Source organism: Bombus pyrosoma, linkage group LG5, assembly GCF_014825855.1.
Source record: "Bombus pyrosoma isolate SC7728 linkage group LG5, ASM1482585v1, whole genome shotgun sequence".
NCBI lineage: Eukaryota > Metazoa > Arthropoda > Insecta > Hymenoptera > Apidae > Bombus > Bombus pyrosoma.
Genome location: NC_057774.1, coordinates 4,749,653 through 4,762,581, shown reverse-complemented (window position 1 = coordinate 4,762,581; position 12,929 = coordinate 4,749,653). Strand labels below are relative to the sequence as shown.

Here is a 12,929-nt window from a genome sequence, read left to right as displayed (position 1 = left end):
AAACATTTTCAGAAAGTGTCGGCAGCGGAAAAATTCGTCAGTATAGGTATCGTGACGCGTAACAGGGGAAGCTGTTATTTACAATGGTCCGGCGTATCTGGGACGGACATTCGCTCGAGGCGATGCCCTGTAGTTTTTCCCAGCGCGTACGAAACTAATAAATCGATGAATCGGAATCGCGTGTTACATACCCTCGAATGCTTCAGCTCCACCAACGCCAGTCGTTTATCCCGGATTAGAAATTTCCGGTCACTAGATTCTTCGTCGATCGAAGATCGGAAACGTAGCGAAAAACCTAAAGGCCAGCGACCCGGCCGCCTAACAAATTTACGCGCGGTTTCTGCTTCCATGCGCTTGGACCTTACGGCGGACTAAAATCGCGAAGAGGAGCAGTCGATACGTATTCCTCGACTATTCACGTACGCGCTTTCCTTGTACCGATGTTCCTCCGACTCTTAAGGATGCCATTGTCGCATGCGTTGACCCGCCGAAGAACGAACGTACCTCAATCTGACAGAGTTAGAGTTCCATCGCGAACCGAGCTAGGCGTTAATTTAAGATTGCGCGTGAATTTGGTAATCATTCGCGACAATAACGGACTCTGAACCTCGGTCGCGACGTCGCAATTACACGGATTCGAGAGATACGTAAGCTTCGCGGAAACGAATTTACCCGGCGATCCGAAAATAATGGGAAAGGGGATAACGCGTTTCGACATGCCGAGGCCGGATGAAGTTTCTCGTTATCTGACGATTGAAAACTTAGGTTTGATCAGCGTTGGGCGCCGCCACGCGACGTCTTCGGTGCTCGCAATCAGATTCGTGCCACTTGTCCTTTGACGCGCGGTTCGTGTATTGTCTTCGACGCGAAAGTTCTCCGACTTGGAGCAGCTCCGTTCAACAGCGCTCGGAATTCGATTAAAGCGGAGCGAATCTCGCGGTTGAATCGGTCGTCCGATCGATCCGATCTCCGAGACGCTGCGATTCATGGAATTCCGATCGTTCGTGACCGCGATCTCTACGGATTCTTTCCGTCTATAACTGCCGTTCCTCGTTCATAACGTTCGCCTAGAATTCTGTTTCGCGACGACGATGCGAAAGAACTGCGAGTAACCGAGAAATGTTGGAAAGTGGGTCGCGCGCGTGTCGAAGGAACTTGAACGGAAGAAGGTGACGCGAAGAACGGAAGTTGTCCGGTGTAACGGGTAAAAGCCGCTTGTGCAATTTCGAAAGTTAAAGGGTTCTCAGGAAACACGTTCCTCGATCTTACGAGCGTGTCGTCCAGTCTGTAGTGGTTGGCTTGGTAAGCAAGGTCAGTGCGCAGTAGCGAGGCGGGGCGGCACAACGAGTTTGTCAGTGATCGCGAATTCGCGAAGGCTCGGACGGATCTCGATGCGGCCGCGCGGGCTGCTGCGAACGCGCCGACGGATCGACCTCGTTATTAATTATTGATGCTACGGCAATAATTCGACGCGGTAATAATGGTCGAAAATATGATAGCGCGGAGATATACGTGGCGACGGGTCTGCCATCGTCCCTTGCGCGATCTACGGTAAATATATTCCTGTAACGCAACAATTATCGACGGTATCGTTTATTATTGCGCGCTCGTCCAATTCTCGCTCGGATAAATACTAAAGCGACAAATTAATATTACCGCTATAGTTATCCGCGGGAATAATGAAGCCCTTCCATTAGTCGGTGGTACGCACCTCGTGCCAAGAGCGACGCGCTTGATTACGCATTATCGCGTAGGTTTCGTTTTTACGCCGGACTCGTTGTTTGTCGCCGAGGACGTTGATCGTTTTAACCGAGGCGAAATCGCGTGCAGCGAATCGTTTCACGTTTACCGAAGGAAAGCTACGTCGCGCCGTCGGCGTATCCGTGTTGTTCGGAAATGGACGACGTCCCTTTTTCATTTGCACGGCGCGTGGACGGACAGCGCTGGGTGGAAATCGAAATGCGAGGTCGTGCGTGGAAACACGTCGGAACTGGCGCGTGGTCGAAAACTCGATACGACCGAGAGAAGAGCGTGCAGGGAGTATCGAGGGTTCGCCGACTTTCTTTCCCGGGAAGGTTTAACGAACCGATCCGCTGCAGTTTCCTCGCCGCGGCTGGCCTTCTTCGTTTCGCTCACCGGGTTCTTTTCCTCGGCTCCTCTCATCCGTTCGCGCAACCCAACTTTGACTTCCTCGCGGTTACTTCATTCCTTAATTTACCCCACCCACTGGTCGGTCATGGACGCTTCTCCTGCACCATCCTCTTTCTCCGGAGCCCTTTCTCGCCGACATGGTTTTCCTTTCGCCGCAACGTCGTTCTCCCTCGTTTGCGCCAATAAAATATCCTTTTTGCCTCGTCGCGTCGCGTTGTCGATGGATGTAACGATGCTGAATGGGAGACGAAGCAACCAGACTACAACGAAGCGTTTACGTCGTTGCATTCATTGCGATTGTTTCTTCGCGCATCGTAATTCGCGTCGCCGATGACGTTTGCGTTAATACCCGTTTTTAGATTCCGCGAAACACCGACGATTTCTGTCGGAGAAAAATATGCCACACACACGCGTCAAAGATTTCTCTTTCGCCCATTTTCTTCCCTCTTTCTTCTTCCTATCCGCTTGTTTCCGCTGCTCGTTATTTATTTCCCGACATTTGGCACGACGCTGTTCCGTCGAAACCGCATCGGCGAAACCGATTTCTTTTCTCTCGCGTGTTTCTCTCGTGACCATACTCGCGAAAAGCAGCGTGCCGGTTTTGTTGATTGTATCCGAGCGATGAAAATTTTCCCGAGTATCGCGAAGCACTTGTTCGCTTGTAATTCAAAGCGACGCGGCGCACCAACTTGTCCGCCGTGGTCTAAGCTTGCGCGATTTAGCGAATATTACGGACAATAGGAAATGCGAGTCGTAAAACGTCGACTCGTCGGTAAGAATCGCGCCAGTCATGGCGCAAAAATCACTGGGCAGAAACGAAGTGCGCCGCTTTCTAAAGGTAACCAGAAACATAAAAACGAAATGTCTATGGTAGTAGATGATCGCGATAAAAATTCCTTTCTCGCACATTTGTTCGGAAATTTTTAATTCATAGACATCCTTCCATCTGCTAATGGATCGTGCTCGATTTTCATTCGATAGTATTACAAAAAAAAAAAAGAACAGAAAAAATAAAAGAAAAAAAGAGGGGAAATGGAGAGAAACAATATATGTAAATCCTGTAATTTCGAATATTGAAATTGTATCCGATACATAGTCGAATCCTGTCGTTCATTGATCGGTCGTGTTCGCGCAATGACGTTCCACGTAACGAATATAGGCGCGTCGAAAATGGAAGAGCAAATAAATTTATCGCTTTTTTTTCGGAGGTACTTTGGCGTATTTCGAATTTTCTACCTTATTTATGCAAGCTTTCATCCTTTTTTCTTGAACCGTTTACCAGCCATATTGAGATTTGGTGTCGTTTTGCCGGTGGAATACGTCGAATCCAATATTTCTCAACGTATCTCGACGCGACGCCGGGTGCATTGCCACCTCTCTTCCTCCTTGATTTTCACAGGATGCATCTGGGGGGTTTAAGCGTGATCCTGTCGTGTCGACAGCTACAAACGAGACGTCCTATAACAGTCAGCATCAAGGGAGTTTGGACCAAGGCGCGTAGACAATTCCTTGCTGCGAAATTGCGCGTGAATCTTTCGATTCTGTTCTCGTTCCTTTTCAACTCGCGTTGACGTTGACCGTGTCGCGATTTTATCGATAACAGAGCAATTAATCAAGCATTCCATTTACCCAAGCGAACTCTTTGGTCTTTATCCTTTCGAGAACGTGTAAGAAACCTCGACTTACGTGTGCATTTTCCCTTGATGTCGTCGCGATGTCGGCCACGCACAATGACCTTCCTCACGTGTTTGCACATGGTTGAACAGAGTTCGCACGGATGCAGCTAGCAACGCGCACCTCGCAGTTCGATTTCCCTTCCGGTCGTGTCCAGTGAAACTGTTTCAGGTTATTCTCCTTGTGTCGCGTCTTAAATGGAAAAGAGTTACGGGGAGCTGGAGTACAAGTTACTATTGGGTTGGCAACTAAGTGATTGCGGATTTTGTCATTAGGTGGTAATGACAGAGTCCGCAATCACTTAGTTGCCAACCCAATAGTTCAGTTTTGTCCCGATAGATTCTTGCGAAATACGAATTTAGAAGCCCTTAAGAATATTACTATTCCAATTTTTGTCCCTTAGGAAATAATCGCGATATCGACGACGCGTAATCGCGCGAATAGTTGCTGCGCAACGATATCGGCGATACGATGCGATCGTTACGGTATATTACAGGTAATTATCCTGCTCGGAAAATCTCATCGACGGGAATAGTTGGCGTTGCGTCATCGGCGAGCGTTCTGTCTTCGAGTAATTCGCTTTACATCTCCATTGACCATTGACACTGCTCGATACTCGACTCGTTGTCCAATTACGCTATGTACCAATGGAACAAATAGAACGATAGAAGGATTTACAGGTTGTTAACAGGAGATTAATTTTAAATTTGGTTTAATGTAGATACTCTGGATTCAAGTAGCTCGATTCATCGTCGATTCACGTTCCGTCGATGTTTCGATTCTCCTTTCAGAGTATCGCGTATGATTTTCTGGCTACTCGCCGCTCTCACAAAACAAACTGCCCTCACTATTTTCGTGTTCCGTTTTCTTGGTTCGCATTGACCGAGCAAAATAGTATTTGTATTTACTCGGATAGTAATAATGGATCGTTACGCGTTCTCAGCGGCGCTCCAATTATCGGAAGCCGTTCGATAAAGAGGCGAAAAACGGGCGAAAGTATGGTCGACCATCGATTTCTTACCATCTTCCTCGGTATCTTGGCTAGCGTAAATACTGAACTAGCGAAAATGTAGTTTTTGTTGATTATTCGATGGACTTTGCGCATTCCACGGATATCGAACCGGCGCATCCGACCTTCTCTCCTTTCGAGAAACTCTCGGAGGCTTTCCATTGCGGGCCAGTTTAGTAGCTCGCTTTTCCCGCTCTGGCAACAATGCTACCAACGGAGATTCATTGCTCGCGTCGGGAAACGAATATAAAGACAGCGAGAACGGAACAGATGTCGTTTCGCGATCGATTTATCTCGTGCTATCGTTAATATCGTTAAAATGCTCGTTTTTCATCGGACAGACGTGCGGTGCTCTTGTGGGTCGGTGGAAGCATCGTTGGTTGCCGACGGGAGGAAACGATATTACGAATTGCCGTGAAAATACCGCGACTGCAAGCTTCACACGATATTTACGCAGCATTCGCCCATATCAGTTCGCATCAAACGATAATAAATCCATAACGAAATTATTACATCGCATATGCAAATATTTGCCAGCGCTGTTAACCGTAACAGAAAATTATAAATTCATGAGAATAAAGTAGTGCATTAATTACTCTTATCGGTAGCAACGAACGTACGTGCAACTACTCTGCTCTGAGCATCCGCATATCCTAATTTTCTCGAGATTTATCGAATTCCTGTGTATCGGCGATCGGTGATTGCAATACAATTTCAAATTACAAAGTTGAATAGACATGTTTCGTCGAATGAATGCTACCTAGACGGATCTGCGAATAGACTAAGTGCAATCCTCTCATAACTAAAACCAAATAACATTTATTCACTAAGACCTGCACCGAGCACTAGAACCAGCGTCGCATCTATGTAGCTACTGTACCGTCGAGGATGTCGATCTTACGACGCTTAGATACTCGACTCTTGCATTGCCCTGATTTGGGTATTTATGCCGCAGACAGAGGTACGCGTGGCTGTCTATTGGTGCGATGACATCACCATTTATCCCGCGCGTATGAGTCTCCACGTGCAGTCCGCACGTGGAGTCCGTTCGACCGATCCGCGTATACAGCGTGCATCCGCTTGTGTTCCTGGAACTCGCGGCATCACTGCCCGATGCAAATCCACGAATAGATCTACGTATGAATAGAGAAACTTGTCGAGAATATAGGATCAGACGGCGAGCGTTTTTGAAAAGTCAATGGAACCGCGCGAGCGAAGACGACACGCGTGAAGAAATTTCGGGTGAAACTGAACGTAGCGTTAAGAAGGTGAAATTGGAAAATGAGCTTTCGTAGTTATCCGAAGCGGTATTTTTCAAGCAGCTGAAAAAACGCGACTCGCGGCCGCGTCGTCCAGCTTAGTCTCGTCACCGGTCTTGAAAGACGATCGATCGAAAGATCGAATCGCTCGTGTCAACGAAACGTCGCGAGGGGAAGTTTAATCATTGAAAAGAGCGATTAGACTCGCCAAAGCATCGGATGTCGTAAACTTGAAACGCTTATTACCACGTATACACCATTTGACGCGACAATCGGATTTACACGAGTCGATACATTTGCCGTATAGGTTTGACCCTCCCATGCGTTAGCGATGATAATCTCGACGATAATCGTGTATTTTAGGGGAATGCCTCAATACGGAGTGTGAGTGAGTCTGGAGACGATGACGTATCGTAGTGCTTTTCGTGGTGGTTTTCCCGGAGCGTGTCGCGGAACGGTATGATGGGTGTTTAACATCGTTCGCCACGTGTGCTATAATGTAAAGGCAAACACCGAGAACGGTTTGTCTTGGATGGTTATCGGGAGAGTTTTAGGTGGTTGGAACGAGAGGAAATTTACTAATTTTTGAATTACGTGGCACGGTCATGTTAGTTTTCACGTGTCACGAAGCCGTCTCTCGCTCTTATTCTTTTTTAACTCGAGTGTTATCGCGCGTGTTCGACGACGATTAACACCTGTTTTTTTCTGCCTACGATAGGGCAATCTTCGCCTCGATATCGATCCGACATGGGCCAGGCTGGTCGTTACCGCTCGAAGCGACTCGGCTCGATCCGACCCGACCCGACTCAACTCAACTCAACTCGACTCGACTCTACTCGTACGATCTAGCGCGAAACGCACGCCCTAGGATATCTGATTACATCGCGGAATAGTCACGAACCGAAGGCACGAGTCCGAAGACGTAGCACGAATTCCAACGACTTCATATCTCCGTCGTGAATAGCGCGCGCTTCTTATCTGACTTAATAAGTTGATTGCGACGTCTTGCGAGAAGACCAACGATGGTTGAAACGCGCGCGCGGAACGCTCGCGACGATCTTGATTCAAAGTAATCGAGGCGATTTACGCGTGGAACGATTAAGGGGACGTAAATGTTTTCGCTAGATTAGGCTTAGCTTTGCTGCTGGCTGAACGGCGACCAATTTGCAATTACGGAAAGGCCTCTCGCTGGAATAGGCCGATGACCTACGATAATAATGAAAAATGACTAGAGAGTCGCGTAATAGGTAGTCATTGTTCGTAGCGATAACACGACAGATACGGGGTGTAACGTTTGACTCGATATATCCCCGCAGGATTCTTGCGTGCCTGTTCGTTCGTACCGGTTCCACGGGTCATCCATTTACCAAATAGATGACTCCTTAGGGACTGATGCTTTTACCAAAATCCAGATTACGCGCACCACCGTTAACGATTAAACCTTTTCGCTAGCTTATTCCTCCGCTTTCTTTATCCTCCCGTCTTGCCATCCTCGCCTCGTCCCCTTTTTCTCTGATTTATTCTCGCGCGCGATGCGTCTCCTATTATCTAGCCGATGTTCGTATCTTGGTCGATTTCTTTCGCGAATTATGGACTCAATAGCGAAATGCTGAGCGAAACGAAATCGGTTAGGTCGTTGCCCGTTTCAGCAGAGGACCCTTAACCAACTGGAAAAATGCGCTCGAACATCGACACCGAGTGTCGGTTCGACGTTAAAAAGTAGACCGACTCCCCGGGGAACCGTTTTAAACTTTTAATCGCGCTTCACGACTCTTTAACTATCGGCCATAACTTCGATTTCGTTCGGTATACGGTTCTCATCGCGTCCTTTCGCCAAGAAAGGACTACTCGTCCGAGCTCATTCCGCAAAACTTTGCCTGGCAAAACTCGAAAAGTGTAACATATTGATCGTGCGCGGTATCGAGTAGCCAACCTGTACAGCATATTTATACACAGCGAATTTTATAATTGGCCACCGACCGAATCGTTGGAGTTCCGCGTCCAACTTTCTCCATCCGGCAGTTTCACGAAAACCACCGACGCAGATTGTATCGGGAGTCCGATGGCGGTTGCCAATCGAGAAGGAAATTTCGTTTTTCCATGAAACTCGTGCTTGCTGTAACTTGGTTCCGCCGTGGTGCTATATAGCCAGCTTCTCCGCGCAATCCCGTCTTGCGTGTATTTTTCGCGATACTTTGGGATCCGCGTTCTCCTTTGCCTCGTAACCATCGCGTCGGAGCGGAGTGGAGAAAAAAAGGAGCTCGAATAAAACTGGACTGGGTGGAAACTAAAGGCGCGCAAAAATCGAGGAAAAAGACGACACTGTGGATTTTTAATTTAATTGGATGGTGAGATTTATTCTTTGATTACGCGGCAGCCCGACGTAATTAAACTCCGTCCAAAGTATTACAACGAAAAGAAGCTCTCTACGCTCGTTCTCCTCCGTCCTTATGTTTCTTCGCGAACAATTTTTCTTGTTTCTTTTCGCCTATGACTTCTCTCCGTTTGTCCGCGCCGGCTTTCCCCCAGTGGTTTGGATTTGCCACGTGCGCCTAAATGCAAACCGAGCGGAGCCAGAAGCCTCTAAAGGTAGCAGAGAGGAGTAGCTTCGTCGACGACTATAAATGCGTCGTTTCGTAAGTGCGAATTATTCATGATGTGTAAGCACGTATCGTTTTCGATGGATCGATGTTGACGGTGGTAGTTAAAGCCAAGGTAATACGTATCTGGCAATATCGGAGTTGGTAGCGGAGGGTTAGGGCTCGTTGAATTTGAACATGGCATCGGCGTTTCCCTACTTCGCCGCGGCGATAACCGCACCGCCAGATTGATATTGTAGAGGCTGTAATACCGGCAATCGCGGTCACGGCCTAATATCATACGTTACTCGCAAACGCACGATATTCAAAGTACCTGTCGAAAATATGGATATCAGAAACCGTATCCGGGAAAGGGAAATAATACGCGCGCCAGTTGCAGAGCTACTCTCTCTTCGACCATATCATCCCGCGTTCTGCTTTCCTCTTATTTCGTCTTGGAATCGCGTTTCAACCTTGATTTTAGTAAAATATCGACGGTGCAATTTTGTTATGTATTTTGCTTTGCATTGACATTTTAGGAAGAATAACGCGATAAATCCGACAAACTACATGCGACGGGCTAAGACTGGGAAAAGAAGGGGAGGTTGAAGGTCGGTAAACAAGCGTACATCAATGGAATGGGTGGCAGGTTAGTAGGGTAAATTGCTTGCGGTTGAAAGCGGTAGGATCGGTAATGGAACAACATGCGCTACGCGCGAGTATGCGGAGGAGGGGCTGCGTATCCGTCTACATTACGCTGCATAATTCATAGAGTTGTCATAGACGCGAGAGGCGGATAATGGTACCGTACTGGTCGTGGCCCCATTGTCCATGGTTAGGTGGCGTCAACCAACTTGAATCCGGAGGATGACGATTACGACGAGGACGACGGCGTGGCCGACTTGTCGCGTCGCGTCGTCGTCGAATGTTCAGGAATCACGCACTGTGCTCTCCGCGCCGTGCGCGTCGCTGTCTGTTTACACAATGCGATTATATTCCTGTATTGTCGCGGCCAAATTCACGGATACTACTCGGCGAGCTCTCAGCTGGCCGCGTTTACCCAGCTCCAGTGTCGCGGGTGTACGTCTACGTACGGTCGCCGCGATCCCGGCGTCGAGAAAATGCTTTGCCATCGAAATGGGTCCGTATTTCTGTATCTCGTTTTTCTTTTTTCGCCTTCGTAGATTCGTTTCTGAGGAATAGTTTCGTTTACGTTTCGAGAAACGAAGTAGGAGAAAGCGATCGAAAGCGATCAAAACTTCCCTTCAAAATTGGACGGTTCGATCAAATAAAGAGGAACGGGTGTTGGTGCCACCAACAGTTTCAACTAAAAGATGGATCGATCAACGTTGGTACCGTCAACGGTCCGCGCGGAAAAGATGAAAGACGGGTGGGATTACCGGCTTCGCACTTGTAATTAAAACAGTGCCTGGACATAACTCTCTTTGCAGTTATGGTAATTAACCGTCCGTCTACGCTCACACACATATCGAGCTATGTATAAATTGCATAATACGTAAGTATGTGGTGGCGTTGTGTCCAAGAGGTCGATTGATGTCTCGCGAACAATTAAAACGGGCGACACAAATTCTAATCGGTATCAGTGTTTCTTCGAACAATTATTATATCAGTTTTGTATTATAATACTTTAGTTCTATTAATTATGGTCTTTGTTTATTTTGTTGTATCGTTATTATTATTATTATTATTATTACAATTTATTGAATTTCAACTGAATGAATACAGTACATACATTGACATCACAAAACAACCGGGGTTTGGTGTTTCGCGAAATTAACTCTGAATTCGTATAACGGGTTCGATCCAGAAGGAAATAAGGAAGGAGACGTGAATTCGTTTGCGAGCGATCGTCGAGGGATAACCGCGGTTAGTTTCTGTTTTAATGCGATTTAATATGTGCATCGCACGACGAAGCATTAATTGCAATTTGTTCGTTGAATGCGAGATACTCGTCCAACTAATTTCAACTTCCCTGCATTAAATGCGCCGCTGTTTCCCGACCAATCTCTCTTCCTCCCCTTTTCCCTCATCCTCCCTTTCACTCAATCTCATTCTTCAATTTTTCCATTTTTTCGTATTTATTTGGTTCCGTGGCTGGGGTCTCATTCGCTGTGACAGAGTTGTTAATCTCAGGGATTCGGCGTATCGTGGCCGCTGTTGCTGTATCGATTCATCGTCGATATCGTCGTAGAATCCGAATCCAGTCGAAACAAGGAGCACGAAGTTAAGTTGCATCTCGGCTTAATCTTGATTTCCCTCTACGGTGCGCAGCAAGAGTTAGGAGAAGCGGCAAGGGGTAGCTTGCAAAGTTTTATCCAGTCGAGAGTCAATAATTTAACGATGTTCGATAGCCGTTCATATTCTACGAAACGAATCGGGGTAAATTGAATTCCAATTGAAAGCGAGTTTGTGAAATGGAGGCTAATCCGATCGATGGACGGACCGACCGAAAGCTGGAACAAAAATCGAGTAATCTAATCCTTTAGTCGAAAATCAGTGGAGTTAAATCGAATTTCGCCGCGGGATGGAACCGCGGAATCGAGGTAGCTAACTCGGCGATGACAAAAATCGAGAACTCGGTTCGTGACCCTGGTTGTTTTGCGCTACCATATACGTGTACATAGGTACAAGACAACATTCGATCAACTACCTCATTGTATACGAGAATTATTCGTGCGATCGATCGCGCCGAACGCGACACGAGCGAATACGCGGATTCGGTGAAAAATCGCGTGAGCTGTGGATAGACCGAAGGAAGGAGCAACGCGACATGCGCGACATGTGCGCCATGTTACGCGGATACATGGGTCCTATTTGCGTCACGTCGAAAAATTCGAGTACGAGCATCATAGCCGATGGAACATGGTGAAAGGAGGACAGCGGGAAGCAGCCTGAAGCAAGAGAACGAAAGTAAGATGTCGTAAGGTGGTTCATGGCTCGCGAGGATACGTAGAAACAATAGACCGAGCCACACGAGAGCGTTGCCGGAAACTAGCAACACCGATACCCACACCGACACCGACACCGTCACCGACACCGACACCGACACCGACACCGACACCGACACCGACACCGACACCGGCACCAACGGCGAGCACGTAACCGCGAAAGAAGGGGAGACCCGATCGGTCCCGCGGTCGGCTGGAAATTTATGAAAAACGATCGTCGATTGAGTCTAGTGGCGTGAAAAGAAAATCTTTATTGTTCGACGCTTGGAAACGGAGGAGAAAAAAGACAAGCTCGGACAAGCTTTGCGGGGAGAAAAACCGACGACGAGGGAAGCGGATGTAGAGGATGAGAAGAATAGAGTTGAAAACGCCGCAACGCTTACTGCTCCACACCTTACGAATTTCCCCTGCTTCCACGTTATCTCGCACTGCCTTTCATCCTGTTACTTTTGTCTATAACTAGCTTGTCTGAAAAATTGAAAGGAGAGAGAGAGAGAGAAAAAGAGAATTATATGCTTTCACGCCATTCATCTGTCTCCTAACGATTCGAAAGTGTTTTATTCGACGCGTAAAACGTCACAATCGATGATCGTCGAGAGACAGATTTTCATTTTATCGTTCTTCCGATTTACGTAAGTAATTCGCGTCGCGTAGTATATTCGCGTTGTAACTCGTTGATATTTATACGTTTACACTCCGTCTATTGGTATTTATTCTAACGGGAAATTTATTCGCAACGCGTTTATCGTAAATATGTATATATTTACATGCATGATACTCGATTGGTTTTGTCGTGGGGTCGCGCGACAGGATTTGCGTGGACGTCTCTTTGCTCGGTGGCGGGCGAGTGTAAAGCTCGCGATGAAAAGTATTGGTAATGTGGTGTCGGAGGGAGGCACCGACAACCTCTGTTACGCTTCAGAGCCGGTAATTATTCACAGTCTCTTCGTCAAGGGTAACCGAGTATGGATTTCCGTGTAAGACCAGGGTGGAATTGTTTCCCCGACACCCGATCCCATCTACGCTGTGCACCTCCGCGTCCTCTAACTAACCGTACTAACGACCGTTATTTCGCCCGGAGCTCGACTCGACTAACCCGCGTAAAATCGTTGCCAAGTCCGAAGGAGCGTAACCGAAATCAATTTGCAAAGAGGAAGCGCGCGCGTCTTTCCCCGGCATCGAGGTTCCCGGCGTCGAGTGTTGCGGTCGATCCGTAGAATTCGAAGAATCGCGTTCTATCCAGCAGTCGAAAGGGTAAGCGAAAGTCTTCTATAACGTCGTCCAATTT

The 12,929-nt window shown here is 47.5% G+C and overlaps 1 protein-coding gene and 1 long non-coding RNA gene across 2 annotated transcripts in view; one reads left to right on the top strand and one right to left on the bottom strand.

The window, feature by feature from the left end:
* The window catches only part of LOC122567533 (nephrin), a 253,645-nt gene that overhangs the window by 2,036 nt on the left and 238,680 nt on the right, over positions 1 to 12,929 (top strand). The gene's annotated exons all lie outside the window — the stretch shown is intronic.
* On the bottom strand, positions 3,403 to 4,279 carry LOC122567540. The gene is made up of 3 exons (XR_006316794.1): positions 4,207 to 4,279; positions 3,838 to 4,017; positions 3,403 to 3,609 (listed from the first exon to the last, which is right to left on the bottom strand). It is a non-coding gene; the product is annotated as an uncharacterized LOC122567540 (long non-coding RNA).